General features: G+C 41.1%; 1 pseudogene; it reads left to right on the top strand.

The window, feature by feature from the left end:
• Positions 1 to 9,546: 9,546 nt before the first annotated feature.
• Positions 9,547 to 10,693, top strand: LOC101703337 (S-adenosylmethionine decarboxylase proenzyme-like; annotated as a pseudogene).
• The last annotated feature ends 1,106 nt before the right edge of the window (positions 10,694 to 11,799 follow it).

Here is an 11,799-nt window from a genome sequence, read left to right as displayed (position 1 = left end):
GAATTTGAGGTAGGATAGAAGAAATAAAGATAGGTAAAAAAGAGACAAGGAAAAAATGTAATATAAATTGTACTTTTTAGAAAAACTGGGGCAGGGGATTTAGCTCAGTGGTTCTGTCGCCTGCCTCACAAGCACATATACCCGAGTTCGAGCCCCAGTACCAAAAAAAAAAAGAAAAGAAAAGAAAAGAAAAACTGCAGTTTCAGGACACAAAGTTACTTGGGTCCTTTTCCCCTCAAAGAGATTCATTTAAAAAAAAATTCCTCAGGGTTTTAAAGACACAATTAGCTGGGCATGGTGGCAAATGCCTGTAATCTCACTTGGTAGGCTGAGGCAGGAGGATCACCATGAGTTCAAGGCCAGCCTGGGCTACATAGTGAGTTTGAGGCCAGCCTGAACTACATAGCAACACTGTTTCAAAAGAAAAAAAGACAATTGAAACTGGGTCCATGCTTTGCACCTATGTATCATTCTTTTCACCTATAGAATGGGTCATTTAAGCCTTCCACCTATTAACACATTCACAGCAGGGGTGTGATTTGTATGTCTCACTGCTGAGCAGTGATACATGCATGACTATACCACTTCTACCACTGGTGGTATGAGCATCCTGATGGGAAAACTGAAATCCTTAACTTTTTGTGGTGTAAATTAGCAGGGAGAGCCAGGAAGGTAGGGCAAGAGGGAAATGGATGGGAGTTTTCTCCTGGCTCCGGGGAACAGTTACTACTCCTCTGCCAGAGTAGGGAAGGCAGGTGTGCTCCTTATGTGTTCCACAGGCATGTTGATGCAGATGGGGAGAAGAAAGTAGACTGGGCCAGGATTGATGAAGCCCCAAATCCAGCTGTCCCTTCTCCCATCCAGCCAGCAACACCATGCCACGGAGAGGGGAGGGTACTAACTTTCTCCTGCCACATTCTGAAGGCACAGACCTGTGTCAAGGCCCAAGGCATGCACAGAATCACACCCTAGGCTTGCAGCTCCAGTGGTGATCCGCAGAACTCTTACATCTAGGGGTTGGCAGCTCACCATGCCATGCCACTGCTCTGCTGAAAACACAGCTCCCAGTGATACTAAACCAAGTGGCATAAAGAACTAAAAAAGGGCAAAGTTTATGTAACAAAAGACAGTTTATTTGAGGGAAAAGAAAGAAGATAGCCAGCTACCGTGAGGTGGTAGGGGGCTTCAGAGCTGAAAACCCAAGAGCTCTTATCTCTGCTTCCTTTTACTGGGGACTAGTGTCTTTCCCATCCCCCAGGTGGGCACTTGATATCTGATCTGTTGTCTTGACTATCTTTGATCTTAACCTAGGCCTTCCGGCCATTTAGTTTTTTCTTGTCCCTTTGTAATAAATAAGTGAAGGAGGAGGGCCTATTAGGAAGGCAGCTTACTTGATTAAGTAAAGGGGACATGTGTACACTTGTGTATCTGGTGTACTATTGTGCTGATGTTAAAGTCAGAACATACACACATGTGTATATGCATGTGTAGGGGTGTGTGTGTATGTGTGTGTATTACATATTACATAAGAGTTTTTAGGTGGGATTCCTCAGGTGGGTGAGGGGAGTTGGCTTTCTTTTTCTTTTTTTTGGCTTTCTTGGTAATTGTGTTGCCTGGGGCTCTCTCAGATCTAGCTAGCTTTTCTCTCTTTTGCCTTTTTAATTACCCTAACTGCAGAGTCTACCTGTGAGGGCTTTTGGTGATAGAGGCAGAAACTGCCTTTAGTAAGTTTCCCTACTGATCTGGATAAAGCGCAGTGAGGTCTTTAGCTTATCTTTTCCCTACCTATGGTACCACTTGTCCCTACACCCTGTGGGTTTTCCCTCCAGTGGCTGTCACCTCTGCACACTTTGATTTTTCCTCTGTCCCCCCTGTAGGAGGGAACCTCCCTGAAGTTGTTTCAGCCATGGTGCAGTTCCTGTTCAGTCATAGAAGGGCGCTGCCCACAAGTCTCAACAGTAACGCGGGTTCTGCCCCAAACAGAGGGAAGGTATGCTTCCCATGTGTTTTGCTAGCATATTGATCCTGTCAGGAGAGGGAAATGGATGGTGCTCTGGTTACTGAGTTGCCACCCACAGCAGTAGCCTAGTCCAATCATTTCCCCTTTCCTCCCTCCCCAGCCAACAGTTCAGTGCCACATGGGGGAAGGTGGGGTAAATATTCCCCCATTGCCAAGTCATGCCCCTGAGATGAGCACCACCATGGCTTTTCAACCTGCCCCTGCAAGAAGGGCTACCTGCAGCTATCTGTGGTGCACCCACTGCCATTTTCCTTGCTCCTAGAGCCATTACTACTTAGGCCTCACTGAGGTTGTCTCTAATGTCAGTGTCCTTTCTCCCCCCACCTTGTTTATTTTTGCCTCAGACATTTACCTCAGCCTATGTGCTTTTTGGTTACTATAGACAGAGGAATCTTCAGACTTTAAAAATCCTCCATGGTTCATCACAAATATTACAACTCCTCAGATATAAACTTCTTGGGGATGATTTAAGTAAAAACTCAGCCCTGTATATGACTTTCTAATTCATTATAAAAGATATAAACAAATTGATAGGTCTCCCACTACCTCAGCAGCTATTAAGTATAGTAGCTGCCCTCTTCCTATGGTGCCTTGCCCCCTCCCCTGTGTGACATCATGCCAAGATGGTTGCTCCCACCAAAGAACAAACCCTTCTTCCCAGCATGCCCGTTCCCACCTAGAGAGTAACCTAATACTCGCTCACCTCCTACCACCTAGTGACATCATGGGCTCCTCCATTCCCTAGTCACTACCTCACTCAACCCCACCTCAGCCCCTACAAACCCCACCCCAGTCTCTATAAAAGACTCTCCCTGCCCCGGCCATATTCCTTTTGTCTCTCCTTTGTTCAGAGACAGCCCTGCAGATCTATTCCCCTAATAAAGGCTTGTTGTGGCCTGGTCTGGTCTTGGTCTTTGGCCTTTTACCCGACACAATTTTTTGCAGGGGCCTCAGTGCATGAAAACACCTGGAGCTTGCTTTGGGCAAAGAAGCTTGTTTTGCTCTGGTTAGAACAGCAATGGGACTGGGCAGTGCTATCAGATCCTGGAAAAAATTGGGGCAGACTTGCTGCCTAATCTTGGGAAAATTGGGGCTGATTAATATTGTTATGGTTTGATCTGAAGTGTCCCTTAAAAGTCTCATGTCCAATCATGGGAACTGTGATAATTACTTTTCTCCCATTGCTGAGACAAAATACCCAACACCCAAAGTTAAAGGGAAAGGGGTTTATTTACCTCACAGTTTGTAGAGGTTTCAATCCATAATGGGCTGGCTCTAAGGCAAAATGGCACATGGCAGAGGGGCAACAGTTCATGGCGGCAGAAGACAGCAAAAGCAACCAGACCGTAACAGTGTCTTTCTGCCCCTTTTATCTTATTCAGGCTACTTAGGGTGAGTAGCACTCACATCCTTAATCCTAGCGCCCTCCAGCCTAGCATTGTACCATGAATTAATCACACACTCCAGATTCAGCCACCTTCGAAAAAGCGAAAAGACTGCATGAGGCTTTGGGGAGACATCTAATCTTAACAGGAGGTGGTAATTGGGGTGTGACCTAGAAGGGTATATCTCCCTCCCTGGCTCCTCCCTTCACTCCCTGCTTCCTGGCAACCATAATGCGAGCAGCTTTCCTCCACAGCACATGCTGTTTGTGCATTGGATTCTGCCATGGACTGAAACTGTGAGCCAAAATAAACTCCTGTAATTTGTGAGTGTTAGATGTTTCATCCCAGTGACAAGAAAGTGACTGAGACCAATTTTGGTAACAGAATGGGGTCATTGCTAATGATTATCTGACTATGTGGTTTAGAAGCCTTTGAAACTTGCAGGAGGAGTTTGAAAAATTTGGAGATCCCAGCCAGAGAAGTGCTAGAATGCTGTAAGCTGAGCTTGATGGACAATTCTGGTTGGAGCTGAGAAGACCAGATTGCTAATAGAAATATGCACAGTAAAAGCTGGGTTCACAAAGTTTCAATTGGGAACAAAGCCTTTGTTGGAAGCTGGCCTTGAGGCCATGTATGACAGAAAATCTGTCTACATTATGTTCATGTTCTGAGACTTTGCTGAGAATGAATTTAAGGGTGGTAGACTAATCCCGCAGAAGAAATTTCAAAGCAGCCCAATTTTCAGGTTATGACATGGGTACTGCTGGTGGCTTTCAGCCAAATTTATATTGTGAAACAGGAGCAAAAAGCCTATTTGAAAAACTTTCAGTTTTACCAGAATAGAAGAGTGTGCAAAGTTGGGGCATGGTAGAGCATGGTTGCTGAAAAGATTACCATTAAAAAGAAGCCAATGGGGGCCGGGGATTTAGCTCAGTGGTTCCGCTGCCTACCTTGCAAGTGCAAGGTCCCGAGTTCAATCCCTGGTACCAAAAAAAAAAAAGAAGTGGCTGAAAAAAGAAGCCAACTACTTTGCATCAGGACAATAGGAAAAATGCCTTGAGGGCATCTCAGAAATCAGCAAGGCCCCACCCTTCCCACCCTTCAAAGGTGCAAAAGGAAAAAAAATTTGTACTTTGTGAACAAAGTCCCAGGGAGCCTAGCTCATTCAAGACCAAATAGGAAAGTTTCCTTGAGTTCAGTCTCTATGCACTGGAAGGTCTCTGTTGTTATTGTCCAACAGGCCCTGACTACTCCTCTAACTGGCTACAGAACCTAGCACCATCCATGTGGTCTGGTTTTACAGGTGCAGAGAATACAAGAGTTATGGGATCAGGGGCTTCTACCCAGATTTCAAAGGAAGGTTTGCTTCCCTGAGAGGGCAGTGTGCAGAGCTGTGAGACTGAAGATGTACAGATAACAGGTGTTCTAGTACCATTTGTTGAAAACATTATCTTTCCCTCTGCTCTTGAGTTGAGTTAATGTTCTATAAAATGTTAATGTTAAATAATCTTTCAAAAATCAGTGGACCATATATGTGTGGTTCTATTTCTAGATTCTCTGTTCTATTCCATTGATCTATGTCTTTCCTTATGCCAACAGTGCCTTGATTACTGTAGCTTTAGAAGAAGTCTTAAAATTAGGTACTAAATGTCTTCCAAAACTGTTATTTTTTTTCTTTTTAATTTTCCAGGTCCTTTGTATGCCTACATAACTTTTAAATTTCAATATCCAATTCTTCATTTATAGCAAATATTCATAGACCTGAATTTTTATATGTGTTTTCTAATCCCGCTAAATTCAAATACAAGTTCTAGGGGCTCCTAGAGATTTCTTAGTATTTTCTCTGTAGATGATCATTTTATCTACATATAAAGATTTTACTTCTACCTTGCCAATCCTATGCTATTTGGGTTTTTGGTTTTTTTTTTTGGTACGGGGGATGGAACTCAGGTCCTTCTGCTTGGGAGGCAGGCAGCGGAACCACTGAGCTAAATCCCTGGCCCTATTTTTATTGCTAGACTATTTCGGTTTGGGCCTATGTTTCAAAGTTTAATGGACAGATGAAGAGTAGGCATATCTGCCCTTGTTCCCCACCTTAGGGAGAAAGCATTGTATCTCCTCTATTCATATAAGGTGTTTTTGCTGGAAGTATGGAGTACATGTCTTTTATCTGTTGAGAAGATTCTATTCTACTTCTAGTCTCCTGATAGCTTTTACCATGAACAGCTGTAGAATTTATTCCAATACTTTTCCTGCAACTACTGATAGGATAAAATGGCTTTTTCCTTTCCTTTGTTAATATGATGACTTATGGGGGTGAATCTTCCAATGCTGACTCAACACTGCCATCCCTGTATAAAACCACTTACTACATCCTGCCAGATCTGACTTCTAATAGTTTGTTTTGTTAAACAAATTTTTATTTATGTTCATACTTTTCTATTACCTGTATCCAGCTTTAGTATTAGCACAATGTTGATTTCCTAAAATGAGGGGAGAATTGTTCCTTCTTTTTTCTGCTTTAAATGTTTGATATAATTTATCAGTTAAAATGTATATGAGCCTGTTGTTGTCATATAGGTAGGTTTTCAAGCTAGGAATATACTTTCTTTAAAAGGCACTATTCAAATTTTATATTTATTCCTGAGTCAGTTTCATTAATTTGTCTTCCAAAGTACTTCATAGAAGTTGTCAAATTTATTTCAAAAAAGATTTTTGTAATATGCTTTCTATATCCCTTTAAATTCTGTAGAATCTGTGGTAATCTCTAAATCTTGAGGGGGTTTCTTTTTTGGTGTTTTTTTTTTTTTGGTTTTTTAGTACCAGGGATGGAACTCGGGTCCTTGCGCTTGCACAGCAGGCGGCCAAACCGCTGAGCTAAATCCCTGGCCCCAGCCTCCTCTAAATCTTGATATTGTAATTTTAAAAAATGTATAATTGATATTGTGTAAAAGGAAGAAAAAGTCTAAAGGAGCAGGGGAAGTGGGAGGGGTAGGGGAAAGGAAAAGAGGGAAAAGAAAAAATATGAGAAAAGGAAAAAAAGGAAACAAAGTCTTTGTAAATAGGGAGAGGTGGAGGGGGTGAAGGGAGGGCAGGGGAAGGGGAAAAAATAAGAACCAAGATACGTCATATAAAGGTACAAGATCCCAATGATGAATGTAACTGTATTTTATACCTAAAATGTACCAATAAACTTAATGGGGGAAAAGAAAAAAGAAAGTGCAATGGAGACCTTGGGAAGTTGGTGAAACCAGGAATAAGGAACATCTGCTGAGGAAAGCTGCAGGCAGTGAGCAAAGGGACCATGACAGAGAGGCCAGGAAAGCTGCAACTGTTAATGCTTTAGAGATGGGTTTGCCCAAGATGTTTGGAGCACACAGCTCATCACAACTTGCCCAGTATGCCAGACCCAGAGTTACAAAATTTAATGTTTGCTCTGCTGGGTTTCAGTCTTTCTTTGGTACTATTTCTTTATTCAGGTTATTTACCAATCAGGATAATATGTAACATTGTCAAAATTTTAAAAATTTTAAAGTACAGTTGTCAGGCTTGATCTGGTCATAAAATGGTTAATGAATATGTTGTTCAATTCCAAGATACAGTTAAAACCGCAGCTCTCAGCAGAACCCACAGCAGATGCAGGAGGCACTCACTGGCTTCTCCTGTGGCTTCTCCTGACACAGGCTGTGATGGCTTCTTGTGTTCCAAAAATCTCGGAAAGAAATACACAGAGACACAGAATTCAGGTAAAATAATAAAAAGTTCTATTTGCAAGCAGGTGGGACTGCCAGAAACCAGTCTGGTTAGTATCCGCTGCCCCTTTGTTCATTGTTTCCCTTTTTAGCCTTGATCTCATCCCTAGTGGTCTTTGACGTGTAAATACAATTCCAGTTCCTATTTACAAGTCACAGACACAAGATAGACACATATACATTGTAAATCCACCCAGCCATTGCAACTTTGTTAGGTTAATGAAGTTACTGGTTAAAGAGTCAGATTACCCTCATTTTAAACAACAAGAGTTACAGGAAAAGCAAATCTTAAAGGAACACATTACTTATTTTGCTTCTACAACTACCTTAATATTCAATCTACTAAGTTATCTAAACCTTTTCCCTATCATTAGCAGGTAAAACACAGAATAGAATGCCATGGGGAGGAGATAAGACCATAAAACCATCAGGTACAGCACTCTGCCTTGACCGCAGCATGGACCCTGACCACAGATGTTTGCACCGACCCCTACACATAATAGATGTGCCAGACCCCTTTCTCAATCCCTTATAAAAACCTCTGCCTTTTGTCTGTGTGACACTGATGGCCGATTGGTACCCTCAGTGGATCTGCACCCAGGTCAATAGAATCGGAGCCTCATTGCTTTCCACCAGCCTGCTGGGGTAGTCTCATCCCTCTGCCATTTGTCACAACAGTGTGCTTTGCTTTTCATATATTAAGTACATAAACTTGTAGGGTTTGGGGACACACACACATAGATACACACATATAATAATATCTTGATTTTCATGAATAATCTAAAATTATTCTTAAAATAAGTAAATAAAATTAGATTAATATCTTATAAATATAACTACAGCGAAGTCATCAGTTGCTAAATTTAAATATTCTTGACTTCTTAAAGTTAAAAAAAAAGACATTTGAGTTTTAAAATTGCTTTTTTTTTTTTTTGAGACAGAATCTTGCTTTGTGGTGTAGGCTGACCTTGAACTCACTACGTAGCCCAGGCTGGCCTTGGATTTTCTGCCTCAGACTTCCTACTGCTGGGATTATAGCTGTGCACTATCACACCCTGCTAAAATTGCTTTCTTAAATTCACTGAACTATCATTATATAATTCTATATTAAAATATACGAAGTGTGATCAAAATATACAGGTAATGATTGCATTTTTAAAATGTATTACACTAAACAATTTATTGCCACCTCAAAAGACTCCCTCTCACTTCAAACACACTTGTCCATTCTTGCCATTTTCTTTTTGTTTTTGATACTTTCTCTTTTTTCAGTCTGTATTTTTTGCATCTACATTTTTTATTAGTACATGTTTATGGTACATAATGTTCAGATTCTTTGTGTGGAGTTGGTATGTGTACATAATACATCTTTATTTATTTTCTCATCCACTTTCCCACCCAGAGAAACTGGCTCTGCAGAGTGAGCTTAGGTCAAGTAAAGAGAAAAAGAGGATAAAAACAAAAATAAAAGTACATGCTGAGACACAGCATGGGCTATCATGGGAAGATGGAAAGTTACAATAGCAAGCTCTTTTATGCTATCCAAATCTAGAGGAGACCTGAGAGAACGTCTACATATGGGTCCTGAGAGGCTGTGCTGGGATCCCACGTCTCAGGCTGACATCAGGTCTAGGCCATCCCATTGAGAACCTGCTCAAGTTGTTGAAAGAGTGCAGGGCTTTGGGGGCTGTTCTGCTCACGTGTTCTGGGATCTTGTAATTAAGAGGTCATGTCCAATTTCCCAGCCAACTTTGCCATGCCCTGCTCTCCTATCTCAGTAGTGAATTAATTTAAACATAAAGGAGCACTCATTAGTTAAGAAAACATAAGCCTAAATGCCTTTTATGTCACATGACTTAAGCAAATCTTTGAAAGGTACAATAAATGTGTCTTCAGAACTGTTAGCATGCAGTTTTGCTTGTGGTGTTAGCAGTTAGGATTACATTTTGTATGTTTGAGATGCTGTCTTATATACAGTAATTTTTGGATCTTTTCCCTCCCTTTTTTAGGCAGATAGTTAGACATTAGTAGGCCTCAGGGATGTGGGGAGTGGGGTTCAAAACAGCATGCTTTGGCTTACGCAGTATGGCTGGCGACATTAGCTAGCGCTCTCTCTACTCTCTCTAACGGGAAAGCAGCAGACTACAAGAGACTGAACTGTATCTGCCTCTATTTCCAAACAGACTCACGTTCAACTTTAGCTCAAAAAAAAAAGCCGGGAAAATTTTATTAATCCTTTTTTTAAAAAGTTAATATAAAATTATAGCAAAAAAAGGAACCTGAACTTTATAGCAACACAGCTGGAACAATCCGCAGCGGCAGCAGCGGGAGAAGAGATTTAATTTAGTTGATTTTCCGTGGCTGTTGGTTGTTCGCTAGTCTCACGGTGATGGATGCTGCACATTTTTTCGAAGGGACCGAGAAGCTGCTGGAGGTTTGGTTCTCCCGTCAGCAACCCGACGCCAACCAGGGATCTGGGGATCTTCACACTATCCCGAGATCTGAGTGGGACGTACTTTTGAAGGAATCTTTTTTTTTTTTTTTTTTTTTTGTGGTGCCAGGGATCAAACTTGGGTCCTTGCACTTTCGAGGCAGACAGCGGAACCACTAAGCTAAATCCCCGGCCCAGTGGGATGTACTTTTGAAGGATGAGCAATGTTCAATCATAAGTGTGACAAAAACTGACAATCAGGAAGCAAGCTTATGTTTTCAGTGAGGATAGCATGTTTTTCTCCAAGAGACGTTTCATTTTGAAGACAGGTGGTTCCACCCTCTTACTGAAAGCACTGGTTCCCCTGTTGAAGCTTGCTAGGGATCACAGCGGGTTTGACTCCATTCAAAGCTTCTTTTATTCTCCTATCAATTTCGTGAAGCCTTCTCACCAAAGGTACCCACACTGGAATTTCCAGGAAGAAACGGAGTTTCTTAAAGCAATTTTCCCAAATGGAGCAGCATATTGTATGGAATGTAGGAATTCTGACTGTTGGTACTTGTATACTCTGGATTTCCCAGAGACACGAGTAATCAGTCAGCCAGATCAGACCCTGGAAATTCTGATGAGCAAGCCTGACCCAGGAGTTATGGACCAGTTCTACATGAAAGATGGTGTTACTGCAAAGGATGTCACTCCTGAGAGTGGAGCTCGTGACCTGATACCAGCTTCTGTCATTGGTGCCACACTGTTCAATCTGTGTGGGTATTCAATGAATGGAATGAAATCGGATGGAACTTATTGGACTATTCACATCACTCCAGAAGCATAGTTTTCTTATGTTAGCTTTGAAACAAACTTAAGTCAGACCTCCTACGATGACCTGATCAGGAAAGTTGTAGAAGTCTTCAAGCCAGGAAAATTTGTGACCACCTTGTTTGTTAATCAGAGTTCTAAATGTCGCACAGTGCTTTCTTCACCCCAGAAGATTGAAGGTTTTAAACATTTTGATTGCCAGAGTGCTATGTTCAGTGATTACGATTTTGTTTTTACCAGTTTTGCTAAGAAGCAGCAACAACAGCAGAGTTGGTTTAAAAAATGAAGAAAAAATGTAAAAGGAGAACACACATAGAAGGTGGTGGCTGTTTTCTAGATGTTGATACCAGGGGCCATGCTTTCCATGCTTTCCATGCTTACCATCACCTTGTAGCTGCAAAAAGCCCTAGAGGTAATGATAGTGTAATCATTTTGAAGTGTACACATTATTACAGTAAAAGACACATTGCCATTAATCTCCCTCAAAGCAATACCCCATGCTTTAAACGTACATATCCTATCATTCTTGCTACTTTCTGGAGGACTTCTGGAAGTTCTCTTTGCTCAGTGTCTTTAGTTGGACTGTCATGATGAGGTGGGAAAGAAGAAATAATAAGTAGGAGAGATAAAAATAATGCCAGAAAGAATGATAAGTGTCAGTGGACAAAGTCTGAGGAGCTCCCTGAGTCTGAAATAAGGAATATAACCCATCCTTTCTGTAGAATAAATTTGCAGGTTTGCTGATGCCCCTCACGGAAAGAGTCTTTAGGACTAGTCAAGAAGTATAGGAAGGGTGATATTAGGCAGAAATTAAAAGGCACACACTCAAAGAAATAGAGTGTGGAGAGCCAGGGATTTAGCTCAGTGGTCCCGCTGCCTGCCTCGCAAGTGCAAGGACCTGAGTTTGATCCCTGGTATAAAAAAGAAAAAAAAAAAAAGAAAGAAAAAAAAGAGTGTGGGCCCTCAAGATAAGAGATTACTGCCTGAAACAGGGAATATTTATGCACTTAGTTACTTTCTATGTATTAAAGTTAATTTTAAAGATTAGATTTACAGTATATTTTGTCTTTCGATGTATACACATCTCTAGTCCCAGATATGGAGGGTGTATTATGAACTGAGATACTAGTTATTTATTTAACTAATCATAAGCTGATTATTGAAAATATTTTATAAGTTAACATTTAAACTGAGCTTTACAGTTTTGTAAGTTACCAAAAGCCTAACAATAGAAAACAAGAAATTATTTTAATAAAACGTAAGACCTTTGTTTTTTTTAAGACCTTTGTTTTTTATCTAGTTATTATAAGTTTAATTTTCTTTAATAACATTTGTTGGAATGGGCACGATAAGACTCTGTAGAAACCATCCATCTGTGGAGAAAACTGAAGCAAA

Source organism: Heterocephalus glaber, unplaced genomic scaffold (assembly GCF_053883595.1).
Source record: "Heterocephalus glaber isolate CG9 unplaced genomic scaffold, H.glaber_assembly_v1.0 deba00001687, whole genome shotgun sequence".
Lineage (NCBI taxonomy): Eukaryota > Metazoa > Chordata > Mammalia > Rodentia > Bathyergidae > Heterocephalus > Heterocephalus glaber.
This window is presented reverse-complemented; position numbering and strand designations above follow the sequence as displayed.